Source organism: Silene latifolia, chromosome 9, assembly GCF_048544455.1.
Source record: "Silene latifolia isolate original U9 population chromosome 9, ASM4854445v1, whole genome shotgun sequence".
In the NCBI taxonomy this organism is placed as follows: Eukaryota; Viridiplantae; Streptophyta; class Magnoliopsida; order Caryophyllales; family Caryophyllaceae; genus Silene; species Silene latifolia.
In genome coordinates this window covers 205,727,960-205,742,574 of record NC_133534.1, presented here as the reverse complement: position 1 = coordinate 205,742,574, position 14,615 = coordinate 205,727,960, and the positions used below count along the sequence as shown (strand labels likewise).

The window sequence follows — 14,615 nt, the reverse complement described above, 5'->3', positions numbered from 1 at the left end:
CTCATGCACATAATTCCCGACTCGATATCCCCATTCTTGGTGACTGGCTTAAGCATGTTGGGGCCATGATTTTGAAATGAGGGCGCCTACTCACCCAAAATAAAGCATCAGCTAGGGCTCCCAAGATACATACACCAGCACTACTACAGATACAGGCTATAACAACGGGTAAAAACCGTTGTAAAAACAAAAGGCGGACGTTGTTAAAGCGGCCGTTGTAAAAGGTATTTACAACGGTTAGGTTATTTACTTAAACCGTTGTCGAAAGTATTCACCACGGTTAAAAGCCGTTGTTGTTGCGTGTAAGCCGTTGTGGAAAGTGTTTTCAAAAATTTAGTGGGAATAATATAACAACGGTTGTGATATGTATAACCGTTGTTGTAACTTTCCCTCCAAAATTGTGAAGACTTTTAACAAAGGGTATATGCTACATACCCGTTGTTGAAATTTGTAGTAACAACGGTTCTTTGTTTAAAACCCGTTGTTGTAACTTTTCCTCCAAAATTGTGAAGACTTTTAACAACGGTTCTTCGTTTAAAACCTGTTGTTGAATATTATGCGCGGTATTTGTGATAGGTATTCACAACGGTTTTTTGTTTTAGTAACCGTTGTGAAAGGTATTCACAACGATTTTTTTTTTAGTAACCGTTTTTATTACGAACTCCTAATGTTTTTAAAAATTAAATGTTTCATGCCATTCAAAAACCTGCATATATCAGCAGCACCATATACCAGCACCAACATAAATCACAGTTGGGTTCATCAGAACTCAATAGATTCAATTCAACCACAACAGAAGCATCATATATATATATATATATATATATATATATATATATATATATATATATATATATATATATATATATATATATATATATATATACTTACAAGGAGTTAAATTTACATGAAGTAATCATTCCCTAACTTCAACAAAAAATTTACTAATAAGCTGATCTAAGCTCCGAGTATCATGCATTTCTATGTTCTAAGACGTATTTGCCCAACATGTCCCTTACCTCGTCTATATCTACACTTTTGTACGGCTGAATCTCTTGTGACGGGTTGATTACATACTGCGGAAAAAACAAAGACAAGACATTATTGTAACAATGCAACATCAAATACTTTGCATAGCAACATCATTGTATAGCGAAGAAAGCAAGACAACATCACTCTAATTTAAAAAAGTAATAAACACATTACTAAATTACTAACCTTTTCTGGAATAAGGATATATCTTCGCCTAATAATCTCCAACATGAACCGACAAACGTAGTATCCATATTGTATGCTATCCGGCTGGCGAGGGGCCTATTATTACATAAAAACAAACAGACGAGAGAAGGCTCACATCAGAATCTTGAACTTTAGGTATTGTATTAGTATTAAACACAGATTTTTGCACTTAATGTATTGTATTTGAGCACGTACCCATGTTATCGTAATAAAATTAGGGCCATCATCGATCTTTCGTGGGTTGATCCTGCTGCTTAGCTCTTCTCTTCTCAAAGGCCCCTTTAAAAAAAAAAAAAAAAAAAAAAAAAAAAAAAAAAAAAGGAGGCAGAAACTCATTTTTTAGGGGCAAATATGAGCTTTTTGCTATAAATAAAAATTGAAACTTAATGTTATTATAAATAAATCAGTATTATAAACTTACTTATTAATCAAGCGCTTAAAAGTCTCGCTTGGTTGATTATGTAAAGAGTCCAACCAAAAAACTTTCTTCTTTGTCGGCATGATGGCTGCTAGCACCCAATGAGTCCTACATCAAGAGACATCATCATTATTAGCAAGTACATATATTAGTTATGAAAATGCAATTGTAGGGGGAAACGTAATATTAATTTGTTTATTACCCTTTTTCATGCACACATATGGAGGTAAGTTATAAATAGCCAACATTACTGGCCAAGTACTATGTTGGCTACTCATGTTTCCGTGTGGGTTCATTCCATCAGTGGACAGCGCTAGACGTAAGTTTCTAGGTTCATTGCCGAACTCGGGATACTTAGCGTCGAACGATTTCCGTTGCATACCATCTGTCGAGTGTCTTAGCTTTCCATCATTTATTCTTCCTGTTTCATGCCAAGTTAACATTTTTAAATCATCAGGATTCGCATAAATCCTTATGACTCTTGGTATCAATGAAAAATACCACAACACCTTAGCCGGGATCCCTTCCTTATCCTTATAACGCCACTCCAAACATTTAGGGCAATTGGTTAAGTTTTGATATAATTTCCGATACAATATGCAATCATTTGGACATGCATGTATTTTCTCATATTTCATACCCACTCCTCTTATTAGTTTTTTTGCCTCATATGTCTTAACAGGTAGAACATTACCATCAGGAAGCAACTCTTTTATCAAGGCTAAAAAAACTAGTGAAACACGTGTCACTCACCCTATTTGCCCCTTGATATTATACAACTTCACCACAGCCGACATTTTTGTGAACTTACAACCAGGATACAGAGGTGCTTCAGACTCACACAACTTCTCATACATGTTGTTAAGGTCATCCCAATTACTAGTGTCATCACCTACATCTTCAAAAGCAATCGACTCATCATCATTCTCTTCATTATCTATAGACCCAACATTCAACTTCTCGTACTTCCAACTCTTCCAACTCAAAAACTCGGCAAACTCGGGATCATCGATTAGCCTTTCGTGTACCTCAACATCATCTTCTTCCGAGTTATTCTCTTCCTCTAATGATTCCCCATGAAAAATCCAACGTGTATAGGATCGACTAAATCTCCACTTTTCTAGGTGTATTTTAACGTCCGGAAAAGCCATATAGCTAATATTACCACATCTTTCACAAGGACATGCAATACTAGAAGAACCTTTCAAATTGTTCGAAACGAATTCATAAAATTCAGCTAAACCATCTTTATAGTTGCGGTCACTCATATTTGCATCAATCATCCAAGTTCGAGTCATTATTCTACATTCGTAATAATAGGCAACTAATTCAGAAAATACAATAATAGGCAAACAAATAAATGAAATTCAGGAAATCAATTAAGCTAAGAAACATATATATACCTGATTGATAAACATGATGAGGAGAGAAGACGGTGACAACGATGAGGGAGATGAAGACAGAGAGACGATCGGGGAGGAATGGAGGATGATATAGTAGCAGTATTAGCTTGTGTTTGTGTTTTGTAGCGTATAGCAGAATAAAGCAATCTGTTGTTCTTAAGATTTTCATAACATTAATAACAACGGTTATTGAGTCTACAACCGTTGTTAAAAAGTATTAAAAACGGGTTCTAATATAACAGTTGTGATTACTTTTCACTAATTTTGCGCCAAATTATTAACAACGGTTAAAATGTATTACTGATTCAACCGTTGTTATTAGTTTTTATATTAACAACGGTTTTCAAGTATGACCCGTTGTTAAAACCAATAACAACGTTAACAACACAACCGTTGTAATTAAGTTTGGTAAAATTCGCGGCATCAATTCTACAACGTGTTTTGATGATTTTCGTGAATAAGCGTTGTTAAAGGGCCGTTGTAGTTGCCTGTATTTGTAGTAGTGCAGGTTCATTTTATTATACTCATTACGTTCATTGCCCTCATTAGTTACAGGTTCTAAAATTGTCGCTCTAATACCACTTTGTAACACCCCCATCTACCAAGGAGCCTTAACAAGGCCTTCCCTAGCAGATAAGGGCGTTACCATCTTGGTCGCCCGAGGACAGTAATAATCAAATGTCGATAAAAGAACATTTATATTAAATTACAAGTGATTTAAACCAAACAACGATACAAAAGATACAACTCGTGATAATTATAAACTAGGTGAAACTATCTCTGGCAACACTCGTGGTAGACTTGTCCCTCCAAGCACCCTGCTAAGATCCATACACCAACCTGCTAAGACTGACTGCTCACCATAGTGGATCACGGCAGACACAACACAAGAAGACAACACAACAACACCACACAAGGTCAGTAACTGAGGTAAGAGGTATGAAAGCAGACACAACTAAATACAATAATACACATACACCACCTCCTCCAACCAACTACACATCTCTGACTGCCCGAAGGTCCAGTCCTGCCAGTGGGGGACCGCAGCCGTTCCCACCTAAGCCCCGCTCATCAATCCGAGCGATAACCCATGTTCCTTAATGTGCACATCCCCTCTGTGGCAGGTTCCACAGAGGGCGAATCAAGGGCGTGAATCCACTCCCGCAAGCGACTTCACTCAGCCAAGGACGCAACTCGAGAACCACAGACAAATAATCATAACCAACTGTACAATCAACAATCACCAATTCCTATTCCAACACAATGTTAATCAATCGACCACAACCAATCATCAACAATAACACTAACCAATAGTACAACAACAATGGACACTCTAGAAAACCATCAGTACTGAGTAGGAGAACCTACCTTTAGAAAACCGCGGGAGATCCGCGCACAACCACAAGATAACAACCAACCACCAAAACTACCTATAACAACGATCATAAACATCTATTACTACTAATATAACCATACTGAAATCAAGGGAGACGATGATGATGATGACAACATGCCTATACAAAGCAATCCGGCGTCAAGACTGCTACCCGACTCAAGCATCCCATCCCTATGGTGTAATCACTCTCAAAGGCCTCAAGGAGATGAACCATGGTGAAGGAGAAGTGGAATGGCAGCATCTAGGTTTAGGAAGAAAGGTGGAGAAATGATTTGGGTTTCACAATTTTACGATTTATAATTTCCCGCTGAACTCACGTTACTCGATCGAGTAACCCACTTACTAGATCGAGTGGCCTCTACTCGATCAAGTGCCCAGACTACTCGATCGAGTAGCCTCCGCTAAATCAACTAACACAAACTCAAAGGCTCCCAACGTCCCAAGGTTTAACTCGTAAGGTTTCCGAAGGTTAAGATAGGTGTCTAAGGTCAGTCAACGGGTCTCTAAAAGGACTGGTATTACAGTGGTCTCTACGACCATAGCACTCATGTTCTAATCCCATTTTCATATTATTATCTGATTGCTCAGTTAGGAAGCTTAGGACACGTGTGCTACCTTCCCACTTGTCGTGGACCTTTCTAGCATGTAAGAGTAAGTCTTTGAAAGACTGGTTCGCTTTATCGCATTTGGAATGGTCTGACTCAGCAACCTTGGAAGGATGAGTCTCTTCATAACTGTCACGAAAGTTTTGGAATCTGTCATTAAGAACTCGTACCATCTCAGTATGCGTTCTTTTTGTATTTAATAGAATGGTTTTATATTCCTTTAATTGCTGAGTTTTAGAGTCAATTTGCTTCTTTTGATCTGAGATCACAGCTTCTCTAGCTGTAGCCTTTGATTCAAGAAACTCTTTGACTTTCCTCAATTCTAAGGTTATAGCTTCATTAGCTGTAACCTTGGCTTGAAGATGCTTAATGTTGAGTTTCAGATCTGAGGTTATAGCTTCATTAGCTAGAACTTTAGACTCAAGAACCTTCTTCTCAGCATTTGTCACATCTGAAGTTGTAGCCATGTTGGCTGTAACTTTAGATTTGAGCTTCTTGGCCTTGGCTTTAAGAAGATGATTCTCTTCAGCAATATCGAGAATTTGTTCTTTTAAATCTTTCAACTCCAAATCTTGTTCATGACACTTATCAAGACATTGCTCAAAGTATTCGATTAAAGCATTCTTAGGCAATTTCTTAACGCTTTTCTTGAATTCAAGATATTACCTCTTCTTCTTCTTCTTCTGAATCTGAGTCTCCTAGGAAGCAGCAATAGGAGTCCACGCTATTTTTATCATCGTCTAAAAATAGGTCAAGACTTACGTTGCTTAGGCATAGATTAGCAACTTCTTCTTCTTCAGATCCTTCGTTGTCCTCCGTGTCAAGATCTCCCCAGCATGATGCCATCATTACTTGCTTGAACTCCTTCTTAGTCTTCTCACGTTTTGCTTTGTCTTTAATTTTCTCCCATGTGGGACAATCCTTAATCATATGACTGGATTCTCCGTATTTGAAGCATCCTCTATTAGCAAACGTATTCTTAGACTCAGAAGTTTTCTTATTATAGGACTTATTGTTGTTATTAAACGATTTTGCTTGTTTAGTTCTAAAAATTCGTTTATTGAATCGTTTAGCAAACAAGACCGTTTCTTCCTCTATTTCAGCATCGACATCTTTCTTAGCAGAAGCTTGTAAAGCCATGCTCTTACTGTTACTGTACTCGGCCTCATCGTCATCCAGGACGAGTTCATGAGCTATAAGAGCCCCAACAAGTTCTACATAAGGTAGAGAGGTGAGATCTCTAACTTCCTCCATAACCGTGACCTTAGGATGCCATTTCTTGGTCAAACTCCTAAGTACTTTTCTAGCAATATCCTCGGAGTTAAACGTTCTACCAAGATTTTTGAGCTCATTAATTATAGTAGAAAATCTTGCTGACATGCTATCGAGTGATCCATTCTTTTCCATTTTAAAAGTTCGTATTTTTGAATCAAAGAGTCAATACGTTATTTTCTAACAAACGTTCCTTCATAGGCCAGTTCAAGACCATCCCATATTTCCTTGGCCGAAGTGCAAGAAGAAAAACGAGCGAATTCAATCGATGTCATGCCGTTTTGTAACAGGCTTATCGCCTTCGGGTTTTTCTCTGCCTTCTTGCAATCAACCTCAATATAGTCTTCTTCCTATTTCTCATAGGTAGTGCCTTCCGAAGATCCGACCAAAATTTTGTGTGGTCCATTCGTAACTATAGTCCAACACTCCCAATCATGTCCTTTTATGTAGTGTGTCATCATGTTTTTCCATAGTTCATAATTCTTCCCATCAAATATAGGACACTTAAGATACTTGGAATCTATTTCATAAGTGTAAGGCAGCGGAAATAAAATAAAATAAAAAGATAGAGAGATAGACGGATCAGCCTCTTTTCGGTTAGACAATCAAGAGCACGAGGCTCTGATACCAATTGTAGAGTCTATCCAAGTTGAAATACTCGAGGAGGGGAGGGGGTGAATTGAGTATTTAAAAACTTATGCCCACTTTTTATTTTATATCTTAATTAATTACTTAAAGTTTATTGATTAAACTTTAACTAATTAACTAAACGATTATAAACGTAATGAAATGAACGATAAATAAAATTGCAAGGAGACACGATATTTGAAGTGGTTCAGCTTCACACATCGAAGCTTATGTCCACTATTCTCGATTAATAATTTTAGTACCTTTCTCCGGATTACAAAATTATCAACTCACTCGTATAACTAACTATAGTTATAACTCGATTTGAATATCACTAGATATTCGGTTTTGACTATCTTAAGTTACTAAGAAAACACTTGATTTTTCCTCTAAGTGTTCACACAATTGAACGAGTAGAAACAATATAAAGTACTATTATCTTATAACGTAATCTTAAGAATAACACGCAAATTAAAGAGCACGACTTTTCCTAAAAGATTTTTCAATTGCAAAACAATAAAAATACTTGATTAGAAATTTAAACTCAAATTGTTTGCGAGGAATTGATGTTTTCGAAAAGCTTAATTGAAATAATGAACATCATACGTATATATAGTAGAAGAGAGAAAACTAGGTTTTGGTCGAAACCCTAGTGTGTCGTGAGGCAAGATAGATTGTTTCAAAAGAAAAAAATCTTATCTCTCTTTAATTTTATCTACCAAATATTTTAATTAAGTAAATAAGGTAAATCTAATATAATTGATAAGATATGAAAATATCTTATGGCAATATATTATAAATTTGACCTAATGGTATTTACTTGCATAGAGAGTAAGTTCGGCCTACACACGGCTCATAAGGCCGCCTTAGCCGAAACCCTAGGTCAAAATATCAAGGAGTAGATTAGGGTTAGGTTTAGATAATTTAGCAAACCCTAGGTAGCATGACGACTAACAAGCCGTTTTACTAACCAATAGGATATCATAAATTATTCACTCTAAACAAACCGTATTTCATCTCTATCAATTACACACATGATTTCGAAACTTTCTTGAAGAATTTTATCTTTTGAAAAATGATTTTAAAACTATTAAAATCGTGCCTTAAAATACAACCCAAGGTTATAGTAGGAATGGCTATAACCTTAAGTTTGGTAAGTAAAGTTATAGGTGAAATAGCTATAACTTTACCTTTCCAATATTACTTCTTAAGATACCGTTATTAGATGAAGTCTTATACTAGCTAATCTTCCTGAAGATCTTCAGTGGTAGGATCTTCTCTTTATCTTGATCATAAGCTCTTCATCTTGAGCTTGTTATAGACTTGATCGAGCCTTTTGCTTGAGTGATCATCATACTTGAAACTTGTTATTCTTTACTATGACGCTTTAAGAATCTTCAATGTTATAACTCAAGCTGCTATAACATTACTTGAACGATGCTTCACAAATCTTCAATGTTATAGCCAAGATTGCTATAACATTACTTGCTCAAATTGTAAACTTTAATCAATCTATTAAAGACTGAACAAACGATTACAAGTAAGAGTATATATAATATAAAGTACATACTTGTCATTATCAAAACTAATCATATATCTATATGGTCCAACAAAGATGTTAAAGGCTCTTAATGTTACTAGATAAGTTAGGACTTAGGAACTTATATAAATAAGGGTCATAAGTCATGTTGGATTAGTAAGAGAGTGTATGCTTAATATCCCGAGTTAAGCATAGTTGGAAATCTTAGCTAGTAGCTAAGTGTTGGAGGATTGAGATTGTATTATTGTTACAGCGCGTCTTGCTTCAGATGGTTGTTTCTCGTCTGAAATAAGACGGGCAACATGTTGTCATTTTACAATAAAATGTTGTTATTTTCTGATAACATGTTACCATTATTTTTCACAAACATTTTTAGGGTAAAAAGTGACACCTTTAATGTTAACATTTTAGGATTAAATGGTTACATTCTCCTAAAAAATGGCAACATTTTTTCGGTCTTATTTCAGACGGAAAAAAGCTTCGTCAAATAAATAAGAATTTGTGTTATTGTTAAGGTTTAAAAATAATAATACAAGTTGGGATGTGGTTAAGTCCATAACAAAAATATTGTGTCTTTGTATTTTATATTATTTGTACCAAAAAACCCCAACAGTTCATACCATCATTTGCACTAAGTTCCATCCATACTCCTTTTTCCTCAATTTCATGTATTCATAACAATTTCTTATACAATTAATGTCAATCTTTCAAATAATAACATTCTTATCCTTTTTAATCCAAATACACCATATGAATTAACATCAATCAATGTCAACAATCCATAAGGTCACATTAGTCTTCATATTTACCTTACTCATATTAAACCACCTAATAGTCCAAGTCACTACTCTTACTATTTAATCTTCAAGGCTCGAATATTTTCTCTCTGCTCTTTATCTAAATCCCAACAATGCATAATAATAGTTTTTCCCCAAACATACTTCAATTATTTTCTCTCTTATCTAACATATCATTCAAATTTACATTCATGCATTATTCAATCCTTTTTTACCACCATAAAATTCAATTAACCATCGACACTTCATTTTAGTTATCATACCCATTATTAACAACTCCCAAAAGCCAAATTGTTTACCTCATCTTGTTAACTCTCAACGAACATAAACCCTAAAGTTGTCTCTTAACAACCCAAATTTCTAAGCACACCAACCATCTAAAATTACATACTTTGGCATAAAAAAAAGGAAAAATGGCAATATACTACCTATTATAGTCGGGATTTTTTAAATTACTACATAATATGCTTACTTATGCAAACTACTACCTACAAAATTACAATTATACTCAGACTACTACCAATTGGACGCAAAACACAACTTAAAGTGCAAAACTCACATGACTTCCCCCTCCTTATATTTTTACCCTAAATTTATACCCATACTACCCTTAATAATTCTAACCTTTTAACCTTAACTAATCAAATCCTTTATTTTCCTCCATAATTCTCTTTATTAAACCATTTTTCCCCTCCTCAATTAATCGTCCCTTAACATTTTTCTTTTCTCTTTTCTGGATTTTGTTCTTGTAGATCTGGGCATTGATGTCCTCAAAACACTCTCACTCACAATGCTCATTGACATCCTACAATCAACAATATAAAAATACGTGTGATTAATCAACAACAAATTCAACAATGTATACATCAAGTATAAAAAAACACAAATTTTATACCATTAATCATCAAACAACAAAAAACCCCCAAAATATTACCAATAATAGTGTTCATTATAAAGTCAGGGTTTCAAATTAAGGAATAGAAGCTATACTTGAGTCACTGACAGATAGATGATCCATGATGATGATAATGGTGAAAAACTATGGATTTTGGCGATTAATGGAGGCTGTAATTTTGATTCACAATGAGAAGTTAAGAGGATGAGTATTTTTGGGTAAGTTTAGATTAACTGATGAGTGAGGGTGGGTAATTATTGGAGAGTGTTAAGTGAGGGTAAAATAGTCATAAAACATTAGATGGGTAAGCTCAGACGACTTATTAGTAGCAAATACCCATTTTCCGTCAAATTAGTAGTAGAATGTATTTAGTTGTAGGGTTTTAGATAGTATTTTGCAAAAATAGGTATATTAGGTAGTAATTTAAAAATTTATGACTTTAATAGGTAGTAGTATGCAAATCGCCCTAAAAAAAATAAAGCTCATAAAGTAAAATTCCCTTCCATCCAATTATAACATACCCCTCTCACGAATTTTTAACTCCTTTAAATTCCTCACCCTTACCACATAACATTAAACTGATATCTTTATCGCTAAATAACAATAACTAATTAAACATGGTTTCGGGGCAACACATTCCGCATATCAATAGACCTGGAAATTTCTAATTCACTTAACATACTCATCCACACATTTAAAACATCCAATTAACTATATTAAACATATTCTTACTCATATGTAAATCCATTCGATAAATAAATTTACGAGATAGTTCATATGATAATCCAATCGTGAAAAATTATACACCACAATTAACCACATCACACGGCCCTAGTCCGATTTCACTGTCATCACAATGTACTTAACTCAATCCCGCATCCTGCAGCAAGGTTAGAAATTTCTAACTTAAAACAACTATTGACCCTTACAAAAATACAACCTCCTTTCTAACTATCCCACTCTCTTTTATCCTTTTCCGAGGTGAGCGGTTCAAAACTGAGAGGACCATGGTACGAATTAAGGGCGCCTTCTTAACCGCACTAAGAGGGGCTCCTAATAGTTTCTACCCGGGGTTCATTTTATTTAGACACATCCTAAGTTAATTAGATTCATTTGTTTAGGCCACAAGATCGTTCGCTCTGATAACACTTTGTAACACCCTCATTTATTCAGGAGCCTTTAGCTAGGCCTCCCAAGTAAATAAGACTGTTACCATCTCAGTTTCCCGAGACAGTGAATAACAAAGATAAGAAATCAAAGTACTTTATATAAAATAACCATTAAAGGTCTTATTACAATTGTCAATCTGATTAAATTGAACTATAATAATACAATTTACTACGCAGTGGAAATAAATAAATAAATTACATAAGTAAGGTTAAGTCAAACTAAAGTGATCTAGATAACAGCTACAGTCCAGGTCTGGCTCACATCCCAATGCTCTCAAGTCAGCTAATCTCAACTACCTGTCAGTCAATCTGCTCTCCAATAATTGGTTCATCACAGGTGTTTAAAGAATACACTGTCAACTAAACGGTTAAGTAGGAATATCTAAACAGCAATATTAGCCCAAACGAATAATTAAACAAACAAATAAACAACAGTAGTTGCTCAACCAACTGACCATGAACCATCATCACCGCCTCCAACCATACTGCATAAAAATCACTGACATCACTGGAAGTAGCACAACTCCCTCAACACCGTGCTATGCACAACTATCTGGCAGTAGTACTTTCGTACCATGCTCAACTGGCAGTAGTACCCTCCGTACTATGCACAATTGGCAGTGGCACTCTCCGTGCTATGCACAACTGTCTGGCAGTAGTACTTACGTACCATGCTCACTTGGCAATAGCAATCTCTCTTACTATGCACAACTCACAACTCCAACACCATCCTTCCATTAATGTTCATAGAATATAATCACAATACCAATCTCATGATAATAATCATGCCAATTCCAATAACACGATAGAATGATAAACACAACATGCTCATAAGACATCCAACTAAAAGTAATTCCCGTAACAACCACCCATCTTGTAACAACCATCAACATAATTCATCTTGCATAAACCGATTAACCAATTAATTAAATAAACAAGCGTGTTGAGTAGATTTCCTACCTTTTCGCAATTCTTCCAAAATAAAACAATTAAAGATCAAATAGAAGCGGTCCTCAACGAATTCTCCACCTAAGCATCATATAATATGCATACAATTACTAATCTATCAATACAGTAATGATTAAGACAAGAATCTACCCCAAAATCACCCAAAATCACCCTCAAACCGCACGGTCAAACCCTCGGTCAAGTTGGTCAACAGCGGGGTTAAGGGTGGTCAACGGTCCATGGTGGTCAAGGGTCAAAATTACATAAGTAAACAATTGATTAAAACGAGATTAGAAACTTACGGTAGATGAAAGATGAAAAGGCTTCTTATATATCTAGTGTTCTTCTCTTCCCCTCTCTATGTTTTGTGTTTTGTAATTGTGAGCAATAGAATATAAGGTGATAGGTGATGGAAGTATATATATAGGGATAGGGTTGAGCTAGGTTAGTTTAGGATTAATATAATAATATTAGAATCGATTTAGGAAAGAGTGGAATTAGGAAACTAATTAGCGCGTGTCCTACTCAGCAAGTTCAGCTTTGCGCACTAATTTTCAAACAACTGTCATTTCCTCGTTACTTATCGGAATTAAGCTTGTGACCATGAGTTGGAAAGCTAAGACCATAAGCTTTCACCTCCAAGTTGAATCATCCTCAACGAAGCTCTAAAACTCTTGATATGACCGTTTGAAAATGCCCCTAAAACAAGCGATCATAGTCTACCTTTTACTTTACACACACACAAAGAGTCCTATAACCATAGAATATGAGGGGTATTACAGTTTTTTAGACTGAAAAAAAGAAGGGTCACAAGAAAGGTAACCTACTAAACCGGTAGCCCTTCCACCTATTCTATTATATGACAATGAGGGTAATAATTGGGTATAATGCTAGTTAAATTAAAGTTTAGAGTAATTTGAGGACTTAATAGTTTAGAGTATTCATATTAAATAACCCTATAATTAAAATATAAATATGTGAATTTTCAAAAAAAAATCGATTAAAAAATAGTAGAAAAAGGGCAATGTACATTATTCTTTTGCCAATTTTCTAACCCTAATCCGACCAGCAACCCGTATGATCCAACCAGTATGTAGACCCGACCCACATGACAACCAGCGACCCACCCACCCCGTTTAACAAGTCTAGTATCAAGGTATTTTGTAAATTGGTTTACGATGTGGTGGTGTAAATCGGTTTTACAATAGACTTGTTCATTTAGCATACCACATTAACACTCAGTAAGGCCTTGTTCTTTTGGACTGAAACTTATAGGATCTGAACTGAACTGAACTTATAAGATCTGAACTGAACTGAACTGAACTTATAGGATCTGAACTGAACTTATAGGATCTGAACTGATCTGAACTTATAGGATCTGAACTGATCTGAACTTATAGGATCTGAACTGAACTGAACTTATAGGATCTGAACTGAACTGAACTTATAAGATCTGAACTTTTCTGAACTGAACTTATAGGAACCGAACTTAACTTAAATTTATTTTATTTTATTTTATTTAACTTAACTATTACTATTATTACTATTACTATTACTATTACTATTACTATTACTATTATTATTATTACTTGCCAAGAGAGAACATTGATAAAAGAAAAATTAGTGTAAAACACAAGGTAAAATAATAAAAAATTTCCTCTTTATATGTATTGGTTTGTTCATACATTATACTACGATTACATTACGATAACAAATAAATCACATATTATATCTTTTTTTCTAATCATTTATTTCCATATTATCATAATCCTCGTCACTTTCATCTTCACTACCACTCTCAACAACGGATCCATTACCTCGCTAAATGTTTTTGACTTTGTTTCGTACCTAATACATGGCCTTATTCCGCTTTTTATCAAACATGCCCAAATCTATTATGACGCTGAAATTATTAATGAGAACAGTGATTTTTTTTTAAATAATAATGTATGTATCGAATAATTTAATTAATGTCAAATGTTTTTATATCGGTCTTTAAAAATAATACTCCGTATATAGCTTTTCTAAACTAAATTTATAGGATCTGAATTTTTCTGAACTGAATTTATAGGATCTGAACCGAACTTATAGGATCTCGAATCAATCAACTTATAGGATCTCAATCGAATCGAATCAACTTATAGGATCTGAATCGAACTTATTGGATCTCGAATCGAATCGAACTTATAGGATCTCGAATCGAATCAACTTATAGGATCTCGAATCAACTTATAGAATCTAAACTGAACTTATAGGATCTGAATTAAACTGAAATTAAGTGACTTCAAGTCCAAAAGAACAGGGCC

The 14,615-nt window shown here is 34.9% G+C and overlaps 1 long non-coding RNA gene across 1 annotated transcript; it reads right to left on the bottom strand.

Annotated features, from left to right (window-relative positions):
* Positions 1 to 11,529: 11,529 nt before the first annotated feature.
* On the bottom strand, positions 11,530 to 12,699 carry LOC141598474 (uncharacterized). The gene is made up of 3 exons (XR_012523537.1): positions 12,612 to 12,699; positions 12,322 to 12,390; positions 11,530 to 11,670 (listed from the first exon to the last, which is right to left on the bottom strand). It is a non-coding gene; the product is annotated as an uncharacterized LOC141598474 (long non-coding RNA).
* Positions 12,700 to 14,615: the final 1,916 nt, after the last annotated feature.